At 41.2% G+C, this 22,879-nt stretch overlaps 30 non-coding genes across 30 annotated transcripts; 10 read left to right on the top strand and 20 right to left on the bottom strand.

The window, feature by feature from the left end:
• Nucleotides 1-407: 407 nt before the first annotated feature.
• TRNAT-UGU (transfer RNA threonine (anticodon UGU)) lies at nucleotides 408-479 on the bottom strand. The gene has a single exon. It is a non-coding gene; the product is annotated as a tRNA-Thr (tRNA).
• A 590-nt stretch (nucleotides 480-1,069) lies between these two features.
• Nucleotides 1,070-1,151, bottom strand: TRNAS-GCU (transfer RNA serine (anticodon GCU)). Its single transcript has one exon. It is a non-coding gene; the product is annotated as a tRNA-Ser (tRNA).
• Nucleotides 1,152-1,440: 289 nt separating this feature from the next.
• Nucleotides 1,441-1,535, top strand: TRNAI-UAU (transfer RNA isoleucine (anticodon UAU)). The gene is made up of 2 exons: nucleotides 1,441-1,478; nucleotides 1,500-1,535. It is a non-coding gene; the product is annotated as a tRNA-Ile (tRNA).
• Nucleotides 1,536-2,727: 1,192 nt separating this feature from the next.
• Nucleotides 2,728-2,799, bottom strand: TRNAT-UGU (transfer RNA threonine (anticodon UGU)). Its single transcript has one exon. It is a non-coding gene; the product is annotated as a tRNA-Thr (tRNA).
• Nucleotides 2,800-3,389: 590 nt separating this feature from the next.
• On the bottom strand, nucleotides 3,390-3,471 carry TRNAS-GCU (transfer RNA serine (anticodon GCU)). The gene has a single exon. It is a non-coding gene; the product is annotated as a tRNA-Ser (tRNA).
• Nucleotides 3,472-3,760: 289 nt separating this feature from the next.
• Nucleotides 3,761-3,855, top strand: TRNAI-UAU (transfer RNA isoleucine (anticodon UAU)). Its single transcript has 2 exons — nucleotides 3,761-3,798; nucleotides 3,820-3,855. It is a non-coding gene; the product is annotated as a tRNA-Ile (tRNA).
• A 1,170-nt stretch (nucleotides 3,856-5,025) lies between these two features.
• TRNAT-UGU (transfer RNA threonine (anticodon UGU)) lies at nucleotides 5,026-5,097 on the bottom strand. Its single transcript has one exon. It is a non-coding gene; the product is annotated as a tRNA-Thr (tRNA).
• A 590-nt stretch (nucleotides 5,098-5,687) lies between these two features.
• Nucleotides 5,688-5,769, bottom strand: TRNAS-GCU (transfer RNA serine (anticodon GCU)). The gene has a single exon. It is a non-coding gene; the product is annotated as a tRNA-Ser (tRNA).
• Nucleotides 5,770-6,058: 289 nt separating this feature from the next.
• Nucleotides 6,059-6,153, top strand: TRNAI-UAU (transfer RNA isoleucine (anticodon UAU)). The gene is made up of 2 exons: nucleotides 6,059-6,096; nucleotides 6,118-6,153. It is a non-coding gene; the product is annotated as a tRNA-Ile (tRNA).
• A 1,170-nt stretch (nucleotides 6,154-7,323) lies between these two features.
• TRNAT-UGU (transfer RNA threonine (anticodon UGU)) lies at nucleotides 7,324-7,395 on the bottom strand. Its single transcript has one exon. It is a non-coding gene; the product is annotated as a tRNA-Thr (tRNA).
• Nucleotides 7,396-7,985: 590 nt separating this feature from the next.
• On the bottom strand, nucleotides 7,986-8,067 carry TRNAS-GCU (transfer RNA serine (anticodon GCU)). The gene has a single exon. It is a non-coding gene; the product is annotated as a tRNA-Ser (tRNA).
• A 289-nt stretch (nucleotides 8,068-8,356) lies between these two features.
• Nucleotides 8,357-8,451, top strand: TRNAI-UAU (transfer RNA isoleucine (anticodon UAU)). The gene is made up of 2 exons: nucleotides 8,357-8,394; nucleotides 8,416-8,451. It is a non-coding gene; the product is annotated as a tRNA-Ile (tRNA).
• A 1,170-nt stretch (nucleotides 8,452-9,621) lies between these two features.
• On the bottom strand, nucleotides 9,622-9,693 carry TRNAT-UGU (transfer RNA threonine (anticodon UGU)). Its single transcript has one exon. It is a non-coding gene; the product is annotated as a tRNA-Thr (tRNA).
• Nucleotides 9,694-10,283: 590 nt separating this feature from the next.
• TRNAS-GCU (transfer RNA serine (anticodon GCU)) lies at nucleotides 10,284-10,365 on the bottom strand. The gene has a single exon. It is a non-coding gene; the product is annotated as a tRNA-Ser (tRNA).
• A 289-nt stretch (nucleotides 10,366-10,654) lies between these two features.
• Nucleotides 10,655-10,749, top strand: TRNAI-UAU (transfer RNA isoleucine (anticodon UAU)). The gene is made up of 2 exons: nucleotides 10,655-10,692; nucleotides 10,714-10,749. It is a non-coding gene; the product is annotated as a tRNA-Ile (tRNA).
• Nucleotides 10,750-11,919: 1,170 nt separating this feature from the next.
• TRNAT-UGU (transfer RNA threonine (anticodon UGU)) lies at nucleotides 11,920-11,991 on the bottom strand. Its single transcript has one exon. It is a non-coding gene; the product is annotated as a tRNA-Thr (tRNA).
• Nucleotides 11,992-12,581: 590 nt separating this feature from the next.
• TRNAS-GCU (transfer RNA serine (anticodon GCU)) lies at nucleotides 12,582-12,663 on the bottom strand. Its single transcript has one exon. It is a non-coding gene; the product is annotated as a tRNA-Ser (tRNA).
• A 289-nt stretch (nucleotides 12,664-12,952) lies between these two features.
• On the top strand, nucleotides 12,953-13,047 carry TRNAI-UAU (transfer RNA isoleucine (anticodon UAU)). The gene is made up of 2 exons: nucleotides 12,953-12,990; nucleotides 13,012-13,047. It is a non-coding gene; the product is annotated as a tRNA-Ile (tRNA).
• A 1,170-nt stretch (nucleotides 13,048-14,217) lies between these two features.
• TRNAT-UGU (transfer RNA threonine (anticodon UGU)) lies at nucleotides 14,218-14,289 on the bottom strand. The gene has a single exon. It is a non-coding gene; the product is annotated as a tRNA-Thr (tRNA).
• Nucleotides 14,290-14,879: 590 nt separating this feature from the next.
• Nucleotides 14,880-14,961, bottom strand: TRNAS-GCU (transfer RNA serine (anticodon GCU)). The gene has a single exon. It is a non-coding gene; the product is annotated as a tRNA-Ser (tRNA).
• Nucleotides 14,962-15,250: 289 nt separating this feature from the next.
• TRNAI-UAU (transfer RNA isoleucine (anticodon UAU)) lies at nucleotides 15,251-15,345 on the top strand. The gene is made up of 2 exons: nucleotides 15,251-15,288; nucleotides 15,310-15,345. It is a non-coding gene; the product is annotated as a tRNA-Ile (tRNA).
• Nucleotides 15,346-16,515: 1,170 nt separating this feature from the next.
• TRNAT-UGU (transfer RNA threonine (anticodon UGU)) lies at nucleotides 16,516-16,587 on the bottom strand. Its single transcript has one exon. It is a non-coding gene; the product is annotated as a tRNA-Thr (tRNA).
• Nucleotides 16,588-17,177: 590 nt separating this feature from the next.
• TRNAS-GCU (transfer RNA serine (anticodon GCU)) lies at nucleotides 17,178-17,259 on the bottom strand. Its single transcript has one exon. It is a non-coding gene; the product is annotated as a tRNA-Ser (tRNA).
• A 289-nt stretch (nucleotides 17,260-17,548) lies between these two features.
• TRNAI-UAU (transfer RNA isoleucine (anticodon UAU)) lies at nucleotides 17,549-17,643 on the top strand. The gene is made up of 2 exons: nucleotides 17,549-17,586; nucleotides 17,608-17,643. It is a non-coding gene; the product is annotated as a tRNA-Ile (tRNA).
• Nucleotides 17,644-18,802: 1,159 nt separating this feature from the next.
• Nucleotides 18,803-18,874, bottom strand: TRNAT-UGU (transfer RNA threonine (anticodon UGU)). Its single transcript has one exon. It is a non-coding gene; the product is annotated as a tRNA-Thr (tRNA).
• A 590-nt stretch (nucleotides 18,875-19,464) lies between these two features.
• On the bottom strand, nucleotides 19,465-19,546 carry TRNAS-GCU (transfer RNA serine (anticodon GCU)). The gene has a single exon. It is a non-coding gene; the product is annotated as a tRNA-Ser (tRNA).
• Nucleotides 19,547-19,835: 289 nt separating this feature from the next.
• Nucleotides 19,836-19,930, top strand: TRNAI-UAU (transfer RNA isoleucine (anticodon UAU)). Its single transcript has 2 exons — nucleotides 19,836-19,873; nucleotides 19,895-19,930. It is a non-coding gene; the product is annotated as a tRNA-Ile (tRNA).
• A 1,170-nt stretch (nucleotides 19,931-21,100) lies between these two features.
• TRNAT-UGU (transfer RNA threonine (anticodon UGU)) lies at nucleotides 21,101-21,172 on the bottom strand. The gene has a single exon. It is a non-coding gene; the product is annotated as a tRNA-Thr (tRNA).
• Nucleotides 21,173-21,762: 590 nt separating this feature from the next.
• On the bottom strand, nucleotides 21,763-21,844 carry TRNAS-GCU (transfer RNA serine (anticodon GCU)). Its single transcript has one exon. It is a non-coding gene; the product is annotated as a tRNA-Ser (tRNA).
• A 289-nt stretch (nucleotides 21,845-22,133) lies between these two features.
• TRNAI-UAU (transfer RNA isoleucine (anticodon UAU)) lies at nucleotides 22,134-22,228 on the top strand. The gene is made up of 2 exons: nucleotides 22,134-22,171; nucleotides 22,193-22,228. It is a non-coding gene; the product is annotated as a tRNA-Ile (tRNA).
• The last annotated feature ends 651 nt before the right edge of the window (nucleotides 22,229-22,879 follow it).

The following is a 22,879-nucleotide window of genomic DNA, read 5'->3' as shown; positions in this document are numbered from 1 at the left end:
TGACTAAGAGCCGGGGTATCTGGGAGAAAAAGTATTTTAAGGGGGATGAAGTTCATATCTCCTTGGTGAAATTTCTAGAGCCTTATTTCATCCTTTCTGTGGATGCAGACTCAGTCGGAACAGACGTCCTAGTCCTCGCTCTGCCTTTCAAAGGAACTTTAAATATGCATGGCTTATTTGGCTTTGCCCGGCAGGGCTTGTCCGGCGGGGTGAGAATGGCGTTTGTCAGGCGTTCGTCAGGCGATCGGAAGGGGTGAGGCAATAGTTTATGGTTCAATGGTTTTCATGAAGTCTTCTTGATAAGATGAAAGCAGGAAAGGGAAGCTTGTCAATAAGCAAACTTAAGACAAGGTGTGAGTCCTAGACAGAATGACTCGAAAACAACATACAGAAACACACATATAAAAAGGCCCTGATGAGGCTTGAACTCATGACCCCTGGTTTACAAGACCAGTGCTCTGCCACTGAGCTACAAGGCCGGCCTGCCTGCAGTTTGTAAATCGCAACATGTATTCTTACTGCGGTATGACGATATCTATGATTTTGAGACTCTGTATGGAAATGCAGTTGCATTTGAATGACTACATGCGTGCACAAATCGAAGAGCATGCTTAAGACACTTTTCTTGAAAGTAGGAAAAACTCCATTTTGATTTGAGAACATAAGAGTATTCACATTTATGACCATACTGAAAGCTCTAGAGAGTATGTCCGCAATCAGTGACAGATAGAGAACTCACTTATTAGAAGTGATCTGTCTCTGTGGGGCAGACAAATGTAAACACTCATACACTTGAGACGGCTGAAACTTTAGGAGTAAGAAATGCTTTCTTATCAGTCTATCTATCCAAACTGGTTGGAAGGCCAGGAGTGAGGAATAGGCAAACCTCTGGACACTTCATGAAAGATCTAATTTCAATTAAGCACAAAATACTTCCCTTTATTTGACATAAAATGCCATAATGGACTAGTCAGTTGGGCCCTTCTAGTGGATTATGGCAGTGTCTTGAAAGAGAGTGTAATTGTACTTCGAGACATGCTCACCTTAAAAAGAGTGTCTGATGGCTTTCCGACGAAGGTGGGATTCGAACCCACGCGTGCAGAGCACAATGGATTAGCAGTCCATCGTCTTAACCACTCGGCCACCTCGTCTGCCTTAGGGGCCTATATTTCATTTTTGGGGAAATTCTAACTATGTGCTAATTAAAAATAAGCATAAGTTTATCCTAGACTGTGTCAGAACGGCAAATGTATGGGGTGTTCAATAGACAGAGCACATGATATAGCAGAATTATCAAATCTATTCCATTTGGACTGTATTTTTAATAGTCATGATAACATGCTAGCATGTGAGTCGATCTTGTTCAGTGAATAATGGAGCAGTGCAGTATCTACTTGGTTTGCACTAGATGGCTCAAATGGGGAGAAATGAAAACAGTGAGCTCCAGTGGCGCAATCGGTTAGCGCGCGGTACTTATACAGCAGTACTTGCACTGAGCCATGCCGAGGTTGTGAGTTCGAGCCTCACCTGGAGCAGCTGATTGGTTTTCATAAACCATTTCACTAAAAGTAAAGATTAGACTCAGAATAAAGACGGCTTTTGCTAAAGAGTCTTTACTTCTTTTCAGGATCTGCGTGTCCGACTCCTCCAGGTGCCAAATATCACATATCATATGCGATGCTCCTTATAAAGTTTCCATGATGTGCCATCTTGCATAGCATGCAAACACCACATCAGTGCATTTAAAAATTCTTTTGTAGAATAATAAATATGATGAATACATTGTTGTCACGGGATAACCATAAACTGAGGAGCTGCAAACAGTGCTGTGTCAGCTACATACAATACAATTTAACTCAAAGAAATATCAAAAGAAGAGCATCATCATATTAAAGTTTCTAGTCAACATAAGAGTTGCACCATAGCAGCTTATGGTGCTTTCTGCTCAGATTGTGCCTCCAATCCCACATTGACTTTTTCAATTCTTTGCAATTTTAAAAAACAATTCCTGCTCAAAGTTAGCTTTTCAAAACCATTGAACCTATTACATTTATTTCTCTAACCTGTGAATGTGGTCCATGTTCTCTTTTCCTCATTCCCATCATGATACTCCCTTTCCGGAAACCAAGTTCACTTCTTTATCCAGCCCACCCATCCAAGGTCACCAAATCTATGAAGCAATTCTGCTTTTTCTCACATTCTCTCCATGTACAAGATACCTTGTATCAATTGAATGGACAGCAGGAGAGGTGAATATTTATGGTTAGTGGGGGTGGGGTTTTGAAGATTAACCTCATTTGACTAAGAGCCGGGGTATCTGGGAGAAAAAGTATTTTAAGGGGGATGAAGTTCATATCTCCTTGGTGAAATTTCTAGAGCCTTATTTCATCCTTTCTGTGGATGCAGACTCAGTCGGAACAGACGTCCTAGTCCTCGCTCTGCCTTTCAAAGGAACTTTAAATATGCATGGCTTATTTGGCTTTGCCCGGCAGGGCTTGCCCGGCGGGGTGAGAATGCTTGCCCGGCGGGGTGAGAATGGCGTTTGTCAGGCGTTCGTCAGGCGATCGGAAGGGGTGAGGCAATAGTTTATGGTTCAATGGTTTTCATGAAGTCTTCTTGATAAGATGAAAGCAGGAAAGGGAAGCTTGTCAATAAGCAAACTTAAGACAAGGTGTGAGTCCTAGAAAGAATGACTCGAAAACAACATACAGAAACACACATATAAAAAGGCCCTGATGAGGCTTGAACTCATGACCCCTGGTTTACAAGACCAGTGCTCTGCCACTGAGCTACAAGGCCGGCCTGGCTGCAGTTTGTAAATCGCAACATGTATTCTTACTGCGGTATGACGATATCTATGATTTTGAGACTCTGTATGGAAATGCAGTTGCATTTGAATGACTACATGCGTGCACAAATCGAAGAGCATGCTTAAGACACTTTTCTTGAAAGTAGGAAAAACTCCATTTTGATTTGAGAACATAAGAGTATTCACATTTATGACCATACTGAAAGCTCTAGAGAGTATGTCCGCAATCAGTGACAGATAGAGAACTCACTTATTAGAAGTGATCTGTCTCTGTGGGGCAGACAAATGTAAACACTCATACACTTGAGACGGCTGAAACTTTAGGAGTAAGAAATGCTTTCTTATCAGTCTATCTATCCAAACTGGTTGGAAGGCCAGGAGTGAGGAATAGGCAATCCTCTGGACACTTCATGAAAGATCTAATTTCAATTAAGCACAAAATACTTCCCTTTATTTGACATAAAATGCCATAATGGACTAGTCAGTTGGGCCCTTCTAGTGGATTATGGCAGTGTCTTGAAAGAGAGTGTAATTGTACTTTGAGACATGCTCACCTTCAAAAGAGTGTCTGATGGCTTTCCGACGAAGGTGGGATTCGAACCCACGCGTGCAGAGCACAATGGATTAGCAGTCCATCGCCTTAACCACTCGGCCACCTCGTCTGCCTTAGGGGCCTATATTTCATTTTTGGGGAAATTCTAACTATGTGCTAATTAAAAATAAGCATAAGTTTATCCTAGACTGTGTCAGAACGGCAAATGTATGGGGTGTTCAATAGACAGAGCACATGATATAGCAGAATTATCAAATCTATTCCATTTGGACTGTATTTTTAATAGTCATGATAACATGCTAGCATGTGAGTCGATCTTGTTCAGTGAATAATGGAGCAGTGTAGTATCTACTTGGTTTGCACTAGATGGCTCAAATGGGGAGAAATGAAAACAGTGAGCTCCAGTGGCGCAATCGGTTAGCGCGCGGTACTTATACAGCAGTACTTGCACTGAGCCATGCCGAGGTTGTGAGTTCGAGCCTCACCTGGAGCAGCTGATTGGTTTTCATAAATCATTTCACTAAAAGTAAAGATTAGACTCAGAATAAAGACGGCTTTTGCTAAAGAGTCTTTACTTCTTTTCAGGATCTGCGTGTCCGACTCCTCCAGGTGCCAAATATCACATATCATATGCGATGCTCCTTATAAAGTTTCCATGATGTGCCATCTTGCATAGCATGCAAACACCACATCAGTGCATTTAAAAATTCTTTTGTAGAATAATAAATATGATGAATACATTGTTGTCACGGGATAACCATAAACTGAGGAGCTGCAAACAGTGCTGTGTCAGCTACATACAATACAATTTAACTCAAAGAAATATCAAAAGAAGAGCATCATCATATTAAAGTTTCTAGTCAACATAAGAGTTGCACCATAGCAGCTTATGGTGCTTTCTGCTCAGATTGTGCCTCCAATCCCACATTGACTTTTTCAATTCTTTGCAATTTTAAAAAACAATTCCTGGTCAAAGTTAGCTTTTCAAAACCATTGAACCTATTACATTTATTTCTCTAACCTGTGAATGTGGTCCATGTTCTCTTTTCCTCATTCCCATCATGATACTCCCTTTCCGGAAACCAAGTTCACTTCTTTATCCAGCCCACCCATCCAAGGTCACCAAATCTATGAAGCAATTCTGCTTTTTCTCACATTCTCTCCATGTACAAGATACCTTGTATCAATTGAATGGACAGCAGGAGAGGTGAATATTTATGGTTAGTGGGGGTGGGGTTTTGAAGATTAACCTCATTTGACTAAGAGCCGGGGTATCTGGGAGAAAAAGTATTTTAAGGGGGATGAAGTTCATATCTCCTTGGTGAAATTTCTAGAGCCTTATTTCATCCTTTCTGTGGATGCAGACTCAGTCGGAACAGACGTCCTAGTCCTCGCTCTGCCTTTCAAAGGAACTTTAAATATGCATGGCTTATTTGGCTTTGCCCGGCAGGGCTTGTCCGGCGGGGTGAGAATGGCGTTTGTCAGGCGTTCGTCAGGCGATCGGAAGGGGTGAGGCAATAGTTTATGGTTCAATGGTTTTCATGAAGTCTTCTTGATAAGATGAAAGCAGGAAAGGGAAGCTTGTCAATAAGCAAACTTAAGACAAGGTGTGAGTCCTAGACAGAATGACTCGAAAACAACATACAGAAACACACATATAAAAAGGCCCTGATGAGGCTTGAACTCATGACCCCTGGTTTACAAGACCAGTGCTCTGCCACTGAGCTACAAGGCCGGCCTGCCTGCAGTTTGTAAATCGCAACATGTATTCTTACTGCGGTATGACGATATCTATGATTTTGAGACTCTGTATGGAAATGCAGTTGCATTTGAATGACTACATGCGTGCACAAATCGAAGAGCATGCTTAAGACACTTTTCTTGAAAGTAGGAAAAACTCCATTTTGATTTGAGAACATAAGAGTATTCACATTTATGACCATACTGAAAGCTCTAGAGAGTATGTCCGCAATCAGTGACAGATAGAGAACTCACTTATTAGAAGTGATCTGTCTCTGTGGGGCAGACAAATGTAAACACTCATACACTTGAGACGGCTGAAACTTTAGGAGTAAGAAATGCTTTCTTATCAGTCTATCTATCCAAACTGGTTGGAAGGCCAGGAGTGAGGAATAGGCAAACCTCTGGACACTTCATGAAAGATCTAATTTCAATTAAGCACAAAATACTTCCCTTTATTTGACATAAAATGCCATAATGGACTAGTCAGTTGGGCCCTTCTAGTGGATTATGGCAGTGTCTTGAAAGAGAGTGTAATTGTACTTCGAGACATGCTCACCTTAAAAAGAGTGTCTGATGGCTTTCCGACGAAGGTGGGATTCGAACCCACGCGTGCAGAGCACAATGGATTAGCAGTCCATCGTCTTAACCACTCGGCCACCTCGTCTGCCTTAGGGGCCTATATTTCATTTTTGGGGAAATTCTAACTATGTGCTAATTAAAAATAAGCATAAGTTTATCCTAGACTGTGTCAGAACGGCAAATGTATGGGGTGTTCAATAGACAGAGCACATGATATAGCAGAATTATCAAATCTATTCCATTTGGACTGTATTTTTAATAGTCATGATAACATGCTAGCATGTGAGTCGATCTTGTTCAGTGAATAATGGAGCAGTGCAGTATCTACTTGGTTTGCACTAGATGGCTCAAATGGGGAGAATTGAAAACAGTGAGCTCCAGTGGCGCAATCGGTTAGCGCGCGGTACTTATACAGCAATACTTGCACTGAGCCATGCCGAGGTTGTGAGTTCGAGCCTCACCTGGAGCAGCTGATTGGTTTTCATAAATCATTTCACTAAAAGTAAAGATTAGACTCAGAATAAAGACGGCTTTTGCTAAAGAGTCTTTACTTCTTTTCAGGATCTGCGTGTCCGACTCCTCCAGGTGCCAAATATCACATATCATATGCGATGCTCCTTATAAAGTTTCCATGATGTGCCATCTTGCATAGCATGCAAACACCACATCAGTGCATTTAAAAATTCTTTTGTAGAATAATAAATATGATGAATACATTGTTGTCACGGGATAACCATAAACTGAGGAGCTGCAAACAGTGCTGTGTCAGCTACATACAATACAATTTAACTCAAAGAAATATCAAAAGAAGAGCATCATCATATTAAAGTTTCTAGTCAACAAAAGAGTTGCACCATAGCAGCTTATGGTGCTTTCTGCTCAGATTGTGCCTCCAATCCCACATTGAATTTTTCAATTCTTTGCAATTTTAAAAAACAATTCCTGCTCAAAGTTAGCTTTTCAAAACCATTGAACCTATTACATTTATTTCTCTAACCTGTGAATGTGGTCCATGTTCTCTTTTCCTCATTCCCATCATGATACTCCCTTTCCGGAAACCAAGTTCACTTCTTTATCCAGCCCACCCATCCAAGGTCACCAAATCTATGAAGCAATTCTGCTTTTTCTCACATTCTCTCCATGTACAAGATACCTTGTATCAATTGAATGGACAGCAGGAGAGGTGAATATTTATGGTTAGTGGGGGTGGGGTTTTGAAGATTAACCTCATTTGACTAAGAGCCGGGGTATCTGGGAGAAAAAGTATTTTAAGGGGGATGAAGTTCATATCTCCTTGGTGAAATTTCTAGAGCCTTATTTCATCCTTTCTGTGGATGCAGACTCAGTCGGAACAGACGTCCTAGTCCTCGCTCTGCCTTTCAAAGGAACTTTAAATATGCATGGCTTATTTGGCTTTGCCCGGCAGGGCTTGCCCGGCGGGGTGAGAATGGCGTTTGTCAGGCGTTCGTCAGGCGATCGGAAGGGGTGAGGAAATAGTTTATGGTTCAATGGTTTTCATGAAGTCTTCTTGATAAGATGAAAGCAGGAAAGGGAAGCTTGTCAATAAGCAAACTTAAGACAAGGTGTGAGTCCTAGAAAGAATGACTCGAAAACAACATACAGAAACACACATATAAAAAGGCCCTGATGAGGCTTGAACTCATGACCCCTGGTTTACAAGACCAGTGCTCTGCCACTGAGCTACAAGGCCAGCCTGCCTGCAGTTTGTAAATCGCAACATGTATTCTTACTGCGGTATGACGATATCTATGATTTTGAGACTCTGTATGGAAATGCAGTTGCATTTGAATGACTACATGCGTGCACAAATCGAAGAGCATGCTTAAGACACTTGTCTTGAAAGTAGGAAAAACTCCATTTTGATTTGAGAACATAAGAGTATTCACATTTATGACCATACTGAAAGCTCTAGAGAGTATGTCCGCAATCAGTGACAGATAGAGAACTCACTTATTAGAAGTGATCTGTCTCTGTGGGGCAGACAAATGTAAACACTCATACACTTGAGACGGCTGAAACTTTAGGAGTAAGAAATGCTTTCTTATCAGTCTATCTATCCAAACTGGTTGGAAGGCCAGGAGTGAGGAATAGGCAAACCTCTGGACACTTCATGAAAGATCTAATTTCAATTAAGCACAAAATACTTCCCTTTATTTGACATAAAATGCCATAATGGACTAGTCAGTTGGGCCCTTCTAGTGGATTATGGCAGTGTCTTGAAAGAGAGTGTAATTGTACTTCGAGACATGCTCACCTTAAAAAGAGTGTCTGATGGCTTTCCGACGAAGGTGGGATTCGAACCCACGCGTGCAGAGCACAATGGATTAGCAGTCCATCGCCTTAACCACTCGGCCACCTCGTCTGCCTTAGGGGCCTATATTTCATTTTTGGGGAAATTCTAACTATGTGCTAATTAAAAATAAGCATAAGTTTATCCTAGACTGTGTCAGAACGGCAAATGTATGGGGTGTTCAATAGACAGAGCACATGATATAGCAGAATTATCAAATCTATTCCATTTGGACTGTATTTTTAATAGTCATGATAACATGCTAGCATGTGAGTCGATCTTGTTCAGTGAATAATGGAGCAGTGCAGTATCTACTTGGTTTGCACTAGATGGCTCAAATGGGGAGAAATGAAAACAGTGAGCTCCAGTGGCGCAATCGGTTAGCTCGCGGTACTTATACAGCAGTACTTGCACTGAGCCATGCCGAGGTTGTGAGTTCGAGCCTCACCTGGAGCAGCTGATTGGTTTTCATAAACCATTTCACTAAAAGTAAAGATTAGACTCAGAATAAAGACGGCTTTTGCTAAAGAGTCTTTACTTCTTTTCAGGATCTGCGTGTCCGACTCCTCCAGGTGCCAAATATCACATATCATATGCGATGCTCCTTATAAAGTTTCCATGATGTGCCATCTTGCATAGCATGCAAACACCACATCAGTGCATTTAAAAATTCTTTTGTAGAATAATAAATATGATGAATACATTGTTGTCACGGGATAACCATAAACTGAGGAGCTGCAAACAGTGCTGTGTCAGCTACATACAATACAATTTAACTCAAAGAAATATCAAAAGAAGAGCATCATCATATTAAAGTTTCTAGTCAACATAAGAGTTGCACCATAGCAGCTTATGGTGCTTTCTGCTCAGATTGTGCCTCCAATCCCACATTGACTTTTTCAATTCTTTGCAATTTTAAAAAACAATTCCTGCTCAAAGTTAGCTTTTCAAAACCATTGAACCTATTACATTTATTTCTCTAACCTGTGAATGTGGTCCATGTTCTCTTTTCCTCATTCCCATCATGATACTCCCTTTCCGGAAACCAAGTTCACTTCTTTATCCAGCCCACCCATCCAAGGTCACCAAATCTATGAAGCAATTCTGCTTTTTCTCACATTCTCTCCATGTACAAGATACCTTGTATCAATTGAATGGACAGCAGGAGAGGTGAATATTTATGGTTAGTGGGGGTGGGGTTTTGAAGATTAACCTCATTTGACTAAGAGCCGGGGTATCTGGGAGAAAAAGTATTTTAAGGGGGATGAAGTTCATATCTCCTTGGTGAAATTTCTAGAGCCTTATTTCATCCTTTCTGTGGATGCAGACTCAGTCGGAACAGACGTCCTAGTCCTCGCTCTGCCTTTCAAAGGAACTTTAAATATGCATGGCTTATTTGGCTTTGCCCGGCAGGGCTTGCCCGGCGGGGTGAGAATGGCGTTTGTCAGGCGTTCGTCAGGCGATCGGAAGGGGTGAGGCAATAGTTTATGGTTCAATGGTTTTCATGAAGTCTTCTTGATAAGATGAAAGCAGGAAAGGGAAGCTTGTCAATAAGCAAACTTAAGACAAGGTGTGAGTCCTAGAAAGAATGACTCGAAAACAACATACAGAAACACACATATAAAAAGGCCCTGATGAGGCTTGAACTCATGACCCCTGGTTTACAAGACCAGTGCTCTGCCACTGAGCTACAAGGCCGGCCTGCCTGCAGTTTGTAAATCGCAACATGTATTCTTACTGCGGTATGACAATATCTATGATTTTGAGACTCTGTATGGAAATGCAGTTGCATTTGAATGACTACATGCGTGCACAAATCGAAGAGCATGCTTAAGACACTTTTCTTGAAAGTAGGAAAAACTCCATTTTGATTTGAGAACATAAGAGTATTCACATTTATGACCATACTGAAAGCTCTAGAGAGTATGTCCGCAATCAGTGACAGATAGAGAACTCACTTATTAGAAGTGATCTGTCTCTGTGGGGCAGACAAATGTAAACACTCATACACTTGAGACGGCTGAAACTTTAGGAGTAAGAAATGCTTTCTTATCAGTCTATCTATCCAAACTGGTTGGAAGGCCAGGAGTGAGGAATAGGCAATCCTCTGGACACTTCATGAAAGATCTAATTTCAATTAAGCACAAAATACTTCCCTTTATTTGACATAAAATGCCATAATGGACTAGTCAGTTGGGCCCTTCTAGTGGATTATGGCAGTGTCTTGAAAGAGAGTGTAATTGTACTTCGAGACATGCTCACCTTCAAAAGAGTGTCTGATGGCTTTCCGACGAAGGTGGGATTCGAACCCACGCGTGCAGAGCACAATGGATTAGCAGTCCATCGCCTTAACCACTCGGCCACCTCGTCTGCCTTAGGGGCCTATATTTCATTTTTGGGGAAATTCTAACTATGTGCTAATTAAAAATAAGCATAAGTTTATCCTAGACTGTGTCAGAACGGCAAATGTATGGGGTGTTCAATAGACAGAGCACATGATATAGCAGATTTATCAAATCTATTCCATTTGGACTGTATTTTTAATAGTCATGATAACATGCTAGCATGTGAGTCGATCTTGTTCAGTGAATAATGGAGCAGTGCAGTATCTACTTGGTTTGCACTAGATGGCTCAAATGGGGAGAAATGAAAACAGTGAGCTCCAGTGGCGCAATCGGTTAGCGCGCGGTACTTATACAGCAGTACTTACACTGAGCCATGCCGAGGTTGCGAGTTCGAGCCTCACCTGGAGCAGCTGATTGGTTTTCATAAATCATTTCACTAAAAGTAAAGATTAGACTCAGAATAAAGACGGCTTTTGCTAAAGAGTCTTTACTTCTTTTCAGGATCTGCGTGTCCGACTCCTCCAGGTGCCAAATATCACATATCATATGCGATGCTCCTTATAAAGTTTCCATGATGTGCCATCTTGCATAGCATGCAAACACCACATCAGTGCATTTAAAAATTCTTTTGTAGAATAATAAATATGATGAATACATTGTTGTCACGGGATAACCATAAACTGAGGAGCTGCAAACAGTGCTGTGTCAGCTACATACAATGCAATTTAACTCAAAGAAATATCAAAAGAAGAGCATCATCATATTAAAGTTTCTAGTCAACATAAGAGTTGCACCATAGCAGCTTATGGTGCTTTCTGCTCAGATTGTGCCTCCAATCCCACATTGACTTTTTTAATTCTTTGCAATTTTAAAAAACAATTCCTGCTCAAAGTTAGCTTTTCAAAACCATTGAACCCATTACATTTATTTCTCTAACCTGTGAATGTGGTCCATGTTCTCTTTTCCTCATTCCCATCATGATACTCCCTTTCCGGAAACCAAGTTCACTTCTTTATCCAGCCCACCCATCCAAGGTCACCAAATCTATGAAGCAATTCTGCTTTTTCTCACATTCTCTCCATGTACAAGATACCTTGTATCAATTGAATGGACAGCAGGAGAGGTGAATATTTATGGTTAGTGGGGGTGGGGTTTTGAAGATTAACCTCATTTGACTAAGAGCCGGGGTATCTGGGAGAAAAAGTATTTTAAGGGGGATGAAGTTCATATCTCCTTGGTGAAATTTCTAGAGCCTTATTTCATCCTTTCTGTGGATGCAGACTCAGTCGGAACAGACGTCCTAGTCCTCGCTCTGCCTTTCAAAGGAACTTTAAATATGCATGGCTTATTTGGCTTTGCCCGGCGGGGCTTGCCCGGCGGGGTGAGAATGGCGTTTGTCAGGCGTTCGTCAGGCGATCGGAAGGGGTGAGGCAATAGTTTATGGTTCAATGGTTTTCATGAAGTCTTCTTGATAAGATGAAAGCAGGAAAGGGAAGCTTGTCAATAAGCAAACTTAAGACAAGGTGTGAGTCCTAGAAAGAATGACTCAAAAACAACATACAGAAACACACATATAAAAAGGCCCTGATGAGGCTTGAACTCATGACCCCTGGTTTACAAGACCAGTGCTCTGCCACTGAGCTACAAGGCCAGCCTGCCTGCAGTTTGTAAATCGCAACATGTATTCTTACTGCGGTATGACGATATCTATGATTTTGAGACTCTGTATGGAAATGCAGTTGCATTTGAATGACTACATGCGTGCACAAATCGAAGAGCATGCTTAAGACACTTTTCTTGAAAGTAGGAAAAACTCCATTTTGATTTGAGAACATAAGAGAATTCACATTTATGACCATACTGAAAGCTCTAGAGAGTATGTCCGCAATCAGTGACAGATAGAGAACTCACTTATTAGAAGTGATCTGTCTCTGTGGGGCAGACAAATGTAAACACTCATACACTTGAGACGGCTGAAACTTTAGGAGTAAGAAATGCTTTCTTATCAGTCTATCTATCCAAACTGGTTGGAAGGCCAGGAGTGAGGAATAGGCAATCCTCTGGACACTTCATGAAAGATCTAATTTCAATTAAGCACAAAATACTTCCCTTTATTTGACATAAAATGCCATAATGGACTAGTCAGTTGGGCCCTTCTAGTGGATTATGGCAGTGTCTTGAAAGAGAGTGTAATTGTACTTCGAGACATGCTCACCTTCAAAAGAGTGTCTGATGGCTTTCCGACAAAGGTGGGATTCGAACCCACGCGTGCAGAGCACAATGGATTAGCAGTCCATCGCCTTAACCACTCGGCCACCTCGCCTGCCTTAGGGGCCTATATTTCATTTTTGGGGAAATTCTAACTATGTGCTAATTAAAAATAAGCATAAGTTTATCCTAGACTGTGTCAGAACGGCAAATGTATGGGGTGTTCAATAGACAGAGCACATGATATAGCAGAATTATCAAATCTATTCCATTTGGACTGTATTTTTAATAGTCATGATAACATGCTAGCATGTGAGTCGATCTTGTTCAGTGAATAATGGAGCAGTGCAGTATCTACTTGGTTTGCACTAGATGGCTCAAATGGGGAGAAACGAAAACAGTGAGCTCCAGTGGCGCAATCGGTTAGCGCGCGGTACTTATACAGCAGTACTTGCACTGAGCCATGCCGAGGTTGTGAGTTCGAGCCTCACCTGGAGCAGCTGATTGGTTTTCATAAATCATTTCACTAAAAGTAAAGATTAGACTCAGAATAAAGACAGCTTTTGCTAAAGAGTCTTTACTTCTTTTCAGGATCTGCGTGTCCGACTCCTCCAGGTGCCAAATATCACATATCATATGCGATGCTCCTTATAAAGTTTCCATGATGTGCCATCTTGCATAGCATGCAAACACCACATCAGTGCATTTAAAAATTCTTTTGTAGAATAATAAATATGATGAATACATTGTTGTCACGGGATAACCATAAACTGAGGAGCTGCAAACAGTGCTGTGTCAGCTACATACAATACAATTTAACTCAAAGAAATATCAAAAGAAGAGCATCATCATATTAAAGTTTCTAGTCAACATAAGAGTTGCACCATAGCAGCTTATGGTGCTTTCTGCTCAGATTGTGCCTCCAATCCCACATTGACTTTTTCAATTCTTTGCAATTTTAAAAAACAATTCCTGCTCAAAGTTAGCTTTTCAAAACCATTGAACCTATTACATTTATTTCTCTAACCTGTGAATGTGGTCCATGTTCTCTTTTCCTCATTCCCATCATGATACTCCCTTTCCGGAAACCAAGTTCACTTCTTTATCCAGCCCACCCATCCAAGGTCACCAAATCTATGAAGCAATTCTGCTTTTTCTCACATTCTCTCCATGTACAAGATACCTTGTATCAATTGAATGGACAGCAGGAGAGGTGAATATTTATGGTTAGTGGGGGTGGGGTTTTGAAGATTAACCTCATTTGACTAAGAGCCGGGGTATCTGGGAGAAAAAGTATTTTAAGGGGGATGAAGTTCATATCTCCTTGGTGAAATTTCTAGAGCCTTATTTCATCCTTTCTGTGGATGCAGACTCAGTCGGAACAGACGTCCTAGTCCTCGCTCTGCCTTTCAAAGGAACTTTAAATATGCATGGCTTATTTGGCTTTGCCCGGCAGGGCTTGCCCGGCGGGGTGAGAATGGCGTTTGTCAGGCGTTCGTCAGGCGATCGGAAGGGGTGAGGCAATAGTTTATGGTTCAATGGTTTTCATGAAGTCTTCTTGATAAGATGAAAGCAGGAAAGGGAAGCTTGTCAATAAGCAAACTTAAGACAAGGTGTGAGTCCTAGAAAGAATGACTCGAAAACAACATACAGAAACACACATATAAAAAGGCCCTGATGAGGCTTGAACTCATGACCCCTGGTTTACAAGACCAGTGCTCTGCCACTGAGCTACAAGGCCGGCCTGCCTGCAATTTGTAAATCGCAACATGTATTCTTACTGCGGTATGACGATATCTATGATTTTGAGACTCTGTATGGAAATGCAGTTGCATTTGAATGACTACATGCGTGCACAAATCGAAGAGCATGCTTAAGACACTTTTCTTGAAAGTAGGAAAAACTCCATTTTGATTTGAGAACATAAGAGTATTCACATTTATGACCATACTGAAAGCTCTAGAGAGTATGTCCGCAATCAGTGACAGATAGAGAACTCACTTATTAGAAGTGATCTGTCTCTGTGGGGCAGACAAATGTAAACACTCATACACTTGAGACGGCTGAAACTTTAGGAGTAAGAAATGCTTTCTTATCAGTCTATCTATCCAAACTGGTTGGAAGGCCAGGAGTGAGGAATAGGCAATCCTCTGGACACTTCATGAAAGATCTAATTTCAATTAAGCACAAAATACTTCCCTTTATTTGACATAAAATGCCATAATGGACTAGTCAGTTGGGCCCTTCTAGTGGATTATGGCAGTGTCTTGAAAGAGAGTGTAATTGTACTTCGAGACATGCTCACCTTAAAAAGAGTGTCTGATGGCTTTCCGACGAAGGTGGGATTAGAACCCACGCGTGCAGAGCACAATGGATTAGCAGTCAATCGCCTTAACCACTCGGCCACCTCGGCTGCCTTAGGGGCCTATATTTCATTTTTGGGGAAATTCTAACTATGTGCTAATTAAAAATAAGCATAAGTTTATCCTAGACTGTGTCAGAACGGCAAATGTATGGGGTGTTCAATAGACAGAGCACATGATATAGCAGAATTATCAAATCTATTCCATTTGGACTGTATTTTTAATAGTCATGATAACATGCTAGCATGTGAGTCGATCTTGTTCAGTGAATAATGGAGCAGTGCAGTATCTACTTGGTTTGCACTAGATGGCTCAAATGGGGAGAAATGAAAACAGTGAGCTCCAGTGGCGCAATCGGTTAGCGCGCGGTACTTATACAGCAGTACTTGCACTGAGCCATGCCGAGGTTGTGAGTTCGAGCCTCACCTGGAGCAGCTGATTGGTTTTCATAAACCATTTCACTAAAAGTAAAGATTAGACTCAGAATAAAGACGGCTTTTGCTAAAGAGTCTTTACTTCTTTTCAGGATCTGCGTGTCCGACTCCTCCAGGTGCCAAATATCACATATCATATGCGATGCTCCTTATAAAGTTTCCATGATGTGCCATCTTGCATAGCATGCAAACACCACATCAGTGCATTTAAAAATTCTTTTGTAGAATAATAAATATGATGAATACATTGTTGTCACGGGATAACCATAAACTGAGGAGCTGCAAACAGTGCTGTGTAAGCTACATACAATACAATTTAACTCAAAGAAATATCAAAAGAAGAGCATCATCATATTAAAGTTTCTAGTCAACATAAGAGTTGCACCATAGCAGCTTATGGTGCTTTCTGCTCAGATTGTGCCTCCAATCCCACATTGACTTTTTCAATTCTTTGCAATTTTAAAAAACAATTCCTGCTCAAAGTTAGCTTTTCAAAACCATTGAACCTATTACATTTATTTCTCTAACCTGTGAATGTGGTCCATGTTCTCTTTTCCTCATTCCCATCATGATACTCCCTTTCCGGAAACCAAGTTCACTTCTTTATCCAGCCCACCCATCCAAGGTCACCAAATCTATGAAGCAATTCTGCTTTTTCTCACATTCTCTCCATGTACAAGATACCTTGTATCAATTGAATGGACAGCAGGAGAGGTGAATATTTATGGTTAGTGGGGGTGGGGTTTTGAAGATTAACCTCATTTGACTAAGAGCCGGGGTATCTGGGAGAAAAAGTATTTTAAGGGGGATGAAGTTCATATCTCCTTGGTGAAATTTCTAGAGCCTTATTTCATCCTTTCTGTGGATGCAGACTCAGTCGGAACAGACGTCCTAGTCCTCGCTCTGCCTTTCAAAGGAACTTTAAATATGCATGGCTTATTTGGCTTTGCCCGGCAGGGCTTGTCCGGCGGGGTGAGAATGGCGTTTGTCAGGCGTTCGTCAGGCGATCGGAAGGGGTGAGGCAATAGTTTATGGTTCAATGGTTTTCATGAAGTCTTCTTGATAAGATGAAAGCAGGAAAGGGAAGCTTGTCAATAAGCAAACTTAAGACAAGGTGTGAGTCCTAGAAAGAATGACTCGAAAACAACATACAGAAACACACATATAAAAAGGCCCTGATGAGGCTTGAACTCATGACCCCTGGTTTACAAGACCAGTGCTCTGCCACTGAGCTACAAGGCCGGCCTGCCTGCAGTTTGTAAATCGCAACATGTATTCTTACTGCGGTATGACGATATCTATGATTTTGAGACTCTGTATGGAAATGCAGTTGCATTTGAATGACTACATGCGTGCACAAATCGAAGAGCATGCTTAAGACACTTTTCTTGAAAGTAGGAAAAACTCCATTTTGATTTGAGAACATAAGAGTATTCACATTTATGACCATACTGAAAGCTCTAGAGAGTATGTCCGCAATCAGTGACAGATAGAGAACTCACTTATTAGAAGTGATCTGTCTCTGTGGGGCAGACAAATGTAAACACTCATACACTTGAGACGGCTGAAACTTTAGGAGTAAGAAATGCTTTCTTATCAGTCTATCTATCCAAACTGGTTGGAAGGCCAGGAGTGAGGAATAGGCAAACCTCTGGACACTTCATGAAAGATCTAATTTCAATTAAGCACAAAATACTTCCCTTTATTTGACATAAAATGCCATAATGGACTAGTCAGTTGGGCCCTTCTAGTGGATTATGGCAGTGTCTTGAAAGAGAGTGTAATTGTACTTCGAGACATGCTCACCTTAAAAAGAGTGTCTGATGGCTTTCCGACGAAGGTGGGATTCAAACCCACGCGTGCAGAGCACAATGGATTAGCAGTCCATCGTCTTAACCACTCGGCCACCTCGTCTGCCTTAGGGGCCTATATTTCATTTTTGGGGAAATTCTAACTATGTGCTAATTAAAAATAAGCATAAGTTTATCCTAGACTGTGTCAGAACGGCAAATGTATGGGGTGTTCAATAGACAGAGCACATGATATAGCAGAATTATCAAATCTATTCCATTTGGACTGTATTTTTAATAGTCATGATAACATGCTAGCATGTGAGTCGATCTTGTTCAGTGAATAATGGAGCAGTGCAGTATCTACTTGGTTTGCACTAGATGGCTCAAATGGGGAGAAATGAAAACAGTGAGCTCCAGTGGCGCAATCGGTTAGCGCGCGGTACTTATACAGCAGTACTTGCACTGAGCCATGCCGAGGTTGTGAGTTCGAGCCTCACCTGGAGCAGCTGATTGGTTTTCATAAACCATTTCACTAAAAGTAAAGATTAGACTCAGAATAAAGACGGCTTTTGCTAAAGAGTCTTTACTTCTTTTCAGGATCTGCGTGTCCGACTCCTCCAGGTGCCAAATATCACATATCATATGCGATGCTCCTTATAAAGTTTCCATGATGTGCCATCTTGCATAGCATGCAAACACCACATCAGTGCATTTAAAAATTCTTTTGTAGAATAATAAATATGATGAATACATTGTTGTCACGGGATAACCATAAACTGAGGAGCTGCAAACAGTGCTGTGTCAGCTACATACAATACAATTTACCTCAAAGAAATATCAAAAGAAGAGCATCATCATATTAAAGTTTCTAGTCAACATAAGAGTTGCACCATAGCAGCTTATGGTGCTTTCTGCTCAGATTGTGCCTCCAATCCCACATTGACTCTTTCAATTCTTTGCAGTTTTAAAAAACAATTCCTGCTCAAAGTTAGCTTTTCAAAACCATTGAACCTATTACATTTATTTCTCTAACCTGTGAATGTGGTCCATGTTCTCTTTTCCTCATTCCCATCATGATACTCCCTTTCCGGAAACCAAGTTCACTTCTTTATCCAGCCCACCCATCCAAGGTCACCAAATCTATGAAGCAATTCTGCTTTTTCTCACATTCTCTCCATGTACAAGATACCTTGTATCAATTGAATGGACAGCAGGAGAGGTGAATATTTATGGTTAGTGGGGGTGGGGTTTTGAAGATTAACCTCATTTGACTAAGAGCCGGGGTATCTGGGAGAAAAAGTATTTTAAGGGGGATGAAGTTCATATCTCCTTGGTGAAATTTCTAGAGCCTTATTTCATCCTTTCTGTGGATGCAGACTCAGTCGGAACAGACGTCCTAGTCCTCGCTCTGCCTTTCAAAGGAACTTTAAATATGCATGGCTTATTTGGCTTTGCCCGGCGGGGCTTGCCCGGCGGGGTGAGAATGGCGTTTGTCAGGCGTTCGTCAGGGGTGAGGCAATAGTTTATGGTTCAATGGTTTTCATGAAGTCTTCTTGATAAGATGAAAGCAGGAAAGGGAAGCTTGTCAATAAGCAAACTTAAGACAAGGTGTGAGTCCTAGAAAGAATGACTCGAAAACAACATACAGAAACACACATATAAAAAGGCCCTGATGAGGCTTGAACTCATGACCCCTGGTTTACAAGACCAGTGCTCTGCCACTGAGCTACAAGGCCGGCCTGCCTGCAGTTTGTAAATCGCAACATGTATTCTTACTGCGGTATGACAATATCTATGATTTTGAGACTCTGTATGGAAATGCAGTTGCATTTGAATGACTACATGCGTGCACAAATCGAAGAGCATGCTTAAGACACTTTTCTTGAAAGTAGGAAAAACTCCATTTTGATTTGAGAACATAAGAGTATTCACATTTATGACCATACTGAAAGCTCTAGAGAGTATGTCCGCAATCAGTGACAGATAGAGAACTCACTTATTAGAAGTGATCTGTCTCTGTGGGGCAGACAAATGTAAACACTCATACACTTGAGACGGCTGAAACTTTAGGAGTAAGAAATGCTTTCTTATCAGTCTATCTATCCAAACTGGTTGGAAGGCCAGGAGTGAGGAATAGGCAATCCTCTGGACACTTCATGAAAGATCTAATTTCAATTAAGCACAAAATACTTCCCTTTATTTGACATAAAATGCCATAATGGACTAGTCAGTTGGGCCCTTCTAGTGGATTATGGCAGTGTCTTGAAAGAGAGTGTAAATGTACTTCGAGACATGCTCACCTTCAAAAGAGTGTCTGATGGCTTTCCCACGAAGGTGGGATTCGAACCCACACATGCAGAGCACAATGGATTAGCAGTCCATCGCCTTAACCACTCGGCCACCTCGTCTGCCTTAGGGGCCTATATTTCATTTTTGGGGAAATTCTAACTATGTGCTAATTAAAAATAAGCATAAGTTTATCCTAGACTGTGTCAGAACGGCAAATGTATGGGGTGTTCAATAGACAGAGCACATGATATAGCAGAATTATCAAATCTATTCCATTTGGACTGTATTTTTAATAGTCATGATAACATGCTAGCATGTGAGTCGATCTTGTTCAGTGAATAATGGAGCAGTGCAGTATCTACTTGGTTTGCACTAGATGGCTACAATGGGAAGAAATGAAAACAGTGAGCTCCAGTGGCGCAATCGGTTAGCGCGCGGTACTTATACAGCAGTACTTGCACTGAGCCATGCCGAGGTTGTGAGTTCGAGCCTCACCTGGAGCAGCTGATTGGTTTTCATAAATCATTTCACTAAAAGTAAAGATTAGACTCAGAATAAAGACGGCTTTTGCTAAAGAGTCTTTACTTCTTTTCAGGATCTGCGTGTCCGACTCCTCCAGGTGCCAAATATCACATATCATATGCGATGCTCCTTATAAAGTTTCCATGATGTGCCATCTTGCATAGCATGCAAACACCACATCAGTGCATTTAAAAATTCTTTTGTAGAATAATAAATATGATGAATACATTGTTGTCACGGGATAACCATAAACTGAGGAGCTGCAAACAGTGCTGTGTCAGCTACATACAATGCAATTTAACTCAAAGAAATATCAAAAGAAGAGCATCATCATATTAAAGTGTCTAGTCAACATAAGAGTTGCACCATAGCAGCTTATGGTGCTTTCTGCTCAGATTGTGCCTCCAATCCCACATTGACTTTTTTAATTCTTTGCAATTTTAAAAAACAATTCCTGCTCAAAGTTAGCTTTTCAAAACCATTGAACCTATTACATTTATTTCTCTAACCTGTGAATGTGGTCCATGTTCTCTTTTCCTCATTCCCATCATGATACTCCCTTTCCGGAAACCAAGTTCACTTCTTTATCCAGCCCACCCATCCAAGGTCACCAAATCTATGAAGCAATTCTGCTTTTTCTCACATTCTCTCCATGTACAAGATACCTTGTATCAATTGAATGGACAGCAGGAGAGGTGAATATTTATGGTTAGTGGGGGTGGGGTTTTGAAGATTAACCTCATTTGACTAAGAGCCGGGGTATCTGGGAGAAAAAGTATTTTAAGGGGGATGAAGTTCATATCTCCTTGGTGAAATTTCTAGAGCCTTATTTCATCCTTTCTGTGGATGCAGACTCAGTCGGAACAGACGTCCTAGTCCTCGCTCTGCCTTTCAAAGGAACTTTAAATATGCATGGCTTATTTGGCTTTGCCCGGCAGGGCTTGCCAGGCGGGGTGAGAATGGCGTTTGTCAGGCGTTCGTCAGGCGATCGGAAGGGGTGAGGCAATAGTTTATGGTTCAATGGTTTTCATGAAGTCTTCTTGATAAGATGAAAGCAGGAAAGGGAAGCTTGTCAATAAGCAAACTTAAGACAAGGTGTGAGTCCTAGAAAGAATGACTCGAAAACAACATACAGAAACACACATATAAAAAGGCCCTGATGAGGCTTGAACTCATGACCCCTGGTTTACAAGACCAGTGCTCTGCCACTGAGCTACAAGGCCGGCCTGCCTGCAGTTTGTAAATCGCAACATGTATTCTTACTGCGGTATGACGATATCTATGATTTTGAGACTCTGTATGGAAATGCAGTTGCATTTGAATGACTACATGCGTGCACAAATCGAAGAGCATGCTTAAGACACTTTTCTTGAAAGTAGGAAAAACTCCATTTTGATTTGAGAACATAAGAGTATTCACATTTATGACCATACTGAAAGCTCTAGAGAGTATGTCCGCAATCAGTGACAGATAGAGAACTCACTTATTAGAAGTGATCTGTCTCTGTGGGGCAGACAAATGTAAACACTCATACACTTGAGACGGCTGAAACTTTAGGAGTAAGAAATGCTTTCTTATCAGTCTATCTATCCAAACTGGTTGGAAGGCCAGGAGTGAGGAATAGGCAATCCTCTGGACACTTCATGAAAGATCTAATTTCAATTAAGCACAAAATACTTCCCTTTATTTGACATAAAATGCCATAATGGACTAGTCAGTTGGGCCCTTCTAGTGGATTATGGCAGTGTCTTGAAAGAGAGTGTAATTGTACTTCGAGACATGCTCACCTTCAAAAGAGTGTCTGATGGCTTTCCGACAAAGGTGGGATTCGAACCCACGCGTGCAGAGCACAATGGATTAGCAGTCCATCGCCTTAACCACTCGGCCACCTCGTCTGCCTTAGGGGCCTATATTTCATTTTTGGGGAAATTCTAACTATGTGCTAATTAAAAATAAGCATAAGTTTATCCTAGACTGTGTCAGAACGGCAAATGTATGGGGTGTTCAATAGACAGAGCACATGATATAGCAGAATTATCAAATCTATTCCATTTGGACTGTATTTTTAATAGTCATGATAACATGCTAGCATGTGAGTCGATCTTGTTCAGTGAATAATGGAGCAGTGCAGTATCTACTTGGTTTGCACTAGATGGCTCAAATGGGGAGAAATGAAAACAGTGAGCTCCAGTGGCGCAATCGGTTAGCGCGCGGTACTTATACAGCAATACTTGCACTGAGCCATGCCGAGGTTGTGAGTTCGAGCCTCACCTGGAGCAGCTGATTGGTTTTCATAAATCATTTCACTAAAAGTAAAGATTAGACTCAGAATAAAGACGGCTTTTGCTAAAGAGTCTTTACTTCTTTTCAGGATCTGCGTGTCCGACTCCTCCAGGTGCCAAATATCACATATCATATGCGATGCTCCTTATAAAGTTTCCATGATGTGCCATCTTGCATAGCATGCAAACACCACATCAGTGCATTTAAAAATTCTTTTGTAGAATAATAAATATGATGAATACATTGTTGTCACGGGATAACCATAAACTGAGGAGCTGCAAACAGTGCTGTGTCAGCTACATACAATACAATTTAACTCAAAGAAATATCAAAAGAAGAGCATCATCATATTAAAGTTTCTAGTCAACATAAGAGTTGCACCATAGCAGCTTATGGTGCTTTCTGCTCAGATTGTGCCTCCAATCCCACATTGACTTTTTCAATTCTTTGCAATTTTAAAAAACAATTCCTGCTCAAAGTTAGCTTTTCAAAACCATTGAACCTATTACATTTATTTCTCTAACCTGTGAATGTGGTCCATGTTCTCTTTTCCTCATTCCCATCATGATACTCCCTTTCCGGAAACCAAGTTCACTTCTTTATCCAGCCCACCCATCCAAGGTCACCAAATCTATGAAGCAATTCTG

The sequence above is a fragment of the Lissotriton vulgaris genome, chromosome 5, assembly GCF_964263255.1.
Source record: "Lissotriton vulgaris chromosome 5, aLisVul1.2, whole genome shotgun sequence".
NCBI lineage: Eukaryota > Metazoa > Chordata > Amphibia > Caudata > Salamandridae > Lissotriton > Lissotriton vulgaris.
This window is presented reverse-complemented; position numbering and strand designations above follow the sequence as displayed.